The sequence below is a fragment of the Aplysia californica genome, unplaced genomic scaffold (genome assembly GCF_000002075.1).
Source record: "Aplysia californica isolate F4 #8 unplaced genomic scaffold, AplCal3.0 scaffold00495, whole genome shotgun sequence".
Taxonomy (NCBI): Eukaryota; Metazoa; Mollusca; class Gastropoda; order Aplysiida; family Aplysiidae; genus Aplysia; species Aplysia californica.
The window spans coordinates 581,162-585,940 of record NW_004797765.1 but is presented as its reverse complement, the minus strand read 5'-3'; positions in this window follow the sequence as shown (position 1 = coordinate 585,940).

Here is a 4,779-nt window from a genome sequence, read left to right as displayed (position 1 = left end):
AACTATGGAAATAACTAATCTTTGGCGGCCATTTTCTCACTAATTTTACCTCTGAAAACAGGTGACCTCCACCTCCTTCTTTTGCAAACATGTCGACTTGTATTCAAGATAAATGGATATGTTTTGCATCCAAATAAAGACAAGTGAACAAGCTTTAAGATGATACCAATAACTCTACATGCCCAAAAATTGACTAGAGCCTGATTCCACAATGCTGCCTCACGTATATTTGTGGCACGCAGTAAAATCAGGCGCTCGTCAAAACAGTTTGATTGCATATGAGGAGTCCACGGGAACAACGGGCATATAGTCACAAAATGGAAATTGTGAGGGCGCCAATTTTAAAAGCTTACTTGCCGACTCATAACTTTATATTTGTTTGATTGGTGGTTTATGGTCATGTTCGCTGAATGGGAAAAGTAGCAACAAAAATCAACAAATATTTGAACAGAAATACAGTAATGAGTCAACAAGCGTTCAAAATTGATACCCTCACGATTTTCAGTTTGTGCATATTCCCGTTTTTCCAGTGGACTCCCCACATTGCAACCACGAATACTCTAGGTGACTTACAGCTACACGGGATATTTCGACGCCATTGCCAAAGTGGCAACTGGATTTTCTTTTCGTTGGTGTTTTTCTCAGTTCATTTCAGTCAGGCCATGCATACTGTGCATGGGTGGCAACTGTAAAATAAGCAAAGCAGACCAGTTCGCCCCTGTTTTCCTGCGATAGCCAAACAATTGTAAGATTTAGATAGACCAGATAAATACAACAGGATTCATTGAATTTGTGAAAATGAAGGCAGCAGGTTTATAACTCAACTGATTTAAGACGAGAGCTAAAAACTAAATTAGTTTCAAGACTTTATAATAGTGCTCGTTTTTATTATCTAAAATTATCTTTCGAATGTCCAGTGTCCACATTCCCTATCGGGGATATCTTTTCTACAGGTTACATTGATTTTAAAGTGCAGCTGATTCAGATCTTTTGTGGCAAAAGCTACTGACCAATGTGTTTTTTAAAAAGTCTTTGATTGACAGCTAGCTAAGGCGCGCTTATTATACATTCGGTACAATTATTAGTAATTTTTTTCTCCTCGATATTTCCCCTTTCTTAATTTACTTTAAATGTGTGCTCTGTGCGTCGTGTATCATGTATCACTCTGGAATCATTGAACAATGGACCAGGGCCGGGTACATAATTAATTGGTCCTTCGAAAAAAAAAATACAACTCATAAACACATTCAACAAACTTTCAATTTCAACTCTCCAGCTCTTCACTTCCATTTGAAACAAATCTCCAGAGATATTCTACCTGTATGTAAAACCATGTATGTGTATACAACTGACCTCATACAGTGGTTATTCATAACTGTAACAAAGACAGTTCACATGACCTGGAGGCGGGAGCTCCATGATTGTCATAATATTACCAGAGAGCAGTAAAGGAAGTCTATTTTGAGATAAGTAATTCGTTGACAAACTTGGCGTATCGCTTTCCCATTACTGCAGACAGAATATAGGCAACGTCTATCTTGAATCACATTTTCAAAGACTTGGAGGCCTTTATGGGGGGTTCCAAATAAAATATGAAGAGTCAATTCGAGGCCATTGTCCCAGACGACTTTATAGAGATATTAAAAAGAGCAACCTGTTGTTTCGTGTACCTCGGGAAAAATCAGTGTGATGTACGAAAGATGTGAAAGTATCTAACAAGAAGCTGGCACACAACCAAGTTGATGGGACCAGATTGTGTGCAGAGTGCATGCAAGTTGAAGTGCAGCGTTGAAAGCATCTGCAGCATTAGATCTATATCATAATAATAATAATATGATCAAATTAGCTGTCTATATATATTTATTATTTTTAGTTTGGTCACGACAGCTGTGAAATGTAACATTGTGCAGGAAGAAGAAGGACCATTGCTTGCCAATTATCTCTTCTTATGTCCGTAACTTCCAGGAAGAGCCTACTTACAATAAATATGCTACGTTCATTACTTACAGAGATGTCTGTACTTATCAGCAACGCTATCTTGTCAAATACAATCAGCGACATTTATACCAGCTAGATAAAACAAAATTGTTGAACGCAAATACTTTAAAAACGGGCAAACGAAAAACGGAAGTGGACAGCACACACATACAATCGAAAAATCCCTGAAAATGGTTTGATCTATGAGCTCATGGGTTATCATGAGATTTTTAAAGAAAGCAAGAGAATTTTGACCGAGCTGTTTTTTGACACGGTATACTGATGTAAATGGGACAAATTGATAAAAGACCAAATGCGGTAGCTCGCTAGAAATCGGTGTCGTCAGTTAAAAGTCATCTTTAAAAAAGCCGTCCCTTTGTCGGACTAGCTGTAGCATGTTCAAAAATATTTTTGGTGCGGACCGACACTTTCGCTGGGTGGCTCATTTTTAAAACAACCGTGTCATTGTGTCATTCTCGCTCTGTGGGTATTTCTAAATAGTGTTTCCGAGCCCTCTGACTTCGTAACCGGAACAATTTGGGTCAGGTCCGTTTTTCCCTTTCTCTTTCCCCAGAACTCGGAGTCTTCGCGGGCACCAGACGGAGCCAGGCATATCTTTTCGATTTCTGGACGGTTCTGGCCCGGTCGGAACAAAGGCGACCCGGTTGTCGCAAACGTTCGTTGCCTTTTATACACATTCAACAGAACCATTCACTACAACTTGATCGTTAGGATGAATGGTCCATCTTATTTTTCACCAACTCCATGAGGCCAAAAATAGTTCTTCTCCAGAAGCCCCAACCACGATGTTTGGATCGTTTTAAAATTCAGCCTCCTTTGCTTCCCCCTCTGGGATCCGGACTCTTTCTGAGGCCTTTCTGCGGCTACTCCTTGGCTCATTCTTACTGCTGCATTTTAGCCTCACTCCTTGATCTTATGGCAGGTAAGGTCTAACAGCTAGCCTTCTCGGATAAGGGCGAAAAATCTCGGAGGTCTTGTGTGCAAGTTGCGCACGTTAAAGATCTCTTGATGCTCCAAAATTGATTTAAACATTCCACTTCGGCTGCTACCTGGGCATAATTCAAAATTTCCTACCAACTGAAAATGTTGAAACTGTCCCCGACGCTCGTATGACCATAATAAAGCTGTTACAAGCTCGTAAAACATTTTTTTTAAATGTATGTTGATCCTATTAAAAAAAGCTCAATAAAAATTTCCCAACGGACTTTTAAAAAATGTCGGTTTTTTCAACCCCTTCATACGGACGAGCCCCTGATTTCACCACGTTGCGTCACAATTAAATGGAAAAGGTGTTTAATTACGAAACTCCTAGTGCATTTCTTTAGGGGGGGGGGGGTGGTCTGTTTCACATTTAACCCTTTTAACATCATAAATAGGAGAGCCGATTAGCACAGCAGATAGAAAATGGAGGCTACCTAATATTTTCCCAGAACCGAATCAATTATTTCAGTGATTTTCAGAGGTTGGTTCGGGGGGGGGGGGGGGGTGTAGCAAAGAAATTGCTTTTGCTTTTGATCTCAACGACGTGGGGACTCCAGTGGCTAGGTGAGTAGTGAGTTTAGACTCAAGAATCAAGTCAAACAAGTACCGGTGATGCAGGGATCAGAGAAGGGGTGGTCACTGGGGTATGTCCTTGAGCAAGACACGACAACCCTAACTAAAATAAAAGAAAATTTTTGATGAAAAAACCTAACAACTCCCCCCCCAGGGGTTATGCTTATAAGTTACTCAGCTAAGTAGAGGCATTTGGACGGGATTTTAAGTGCCACTCTGCCTTTGAGTTGACTGAGACAGAGAGAATTTTTGTTCCCAACTTCCAAGGAGACAACTAATTATTGATAAGCACGCCTCGTTAACGTCTTGTGAGTTGCGCTTCGTTGATACAAAGAAACAACTATAATATACTGTAATGGCCATTTAGCTGAAAGAAACTTAACGGGAAACCAGGAATGGCTGCCATTCTGCTTGATGACTGCTGGTAGACATTTGATTAACCTTTTTTGAGCCATGCCGGCCTAAACCGGCCTTCCCGTCATGTTGCCATACCAGCTTTTACCGGCTTTCCTCGTTGTAGAGCCGTCTCGGATTTTACCAGCATGACACACCCGCCTTTATTGCAACCTTAGAAATAAAACATTCCACTTTAAATTTAGATGCTGACATCCTAGGTCTTCTTCTTCTTCTTCTCGATCGCATTACACTTGAAGTCTGGTATCTGTCATCAATTGGGCCGTCCTGCTCAGTTCATCTGTCGGCCCGTACAGCTTCTCTTGCAGCGTCAGAGGGCCATGAGACATCCTAGGTCATTGTATGTGAAATTGCATTGAAATAATAATAATTAATTAATTTCATCTTTATTGATCGATCCCAGAGGTGCATTTTTAGTTTACGATAGCAAACATACATAGATACATAAATACATAATGTTAAATAGCTGACAAAAATTACATGCATAAATCCATACACATATTATACGCACATAAATGCACAATATTGCACCAATACAGAACAATTTCACAACCATGCCATCTGTCGCTGCCACTGTGCAGCGCCTGGGGGGCGGGGGGTGTTGTTGTTGTTGGGTTTTTTTTAATGTTCTTTTATTTTAATTAGGGTCGTCGTGTCTTGCTCAGGGACATACCCCAGTGACCACCCCTCCTCTGATCCCTGCGTCATCCACACTTGTTTGACTTGATTCTTGAGTCTAAACTCACTACTCACCTTGCCACTGGAGTCCCCACGTCGCTGAGATCAAAAGCAAAAGTAATTTCTTTGCTACGC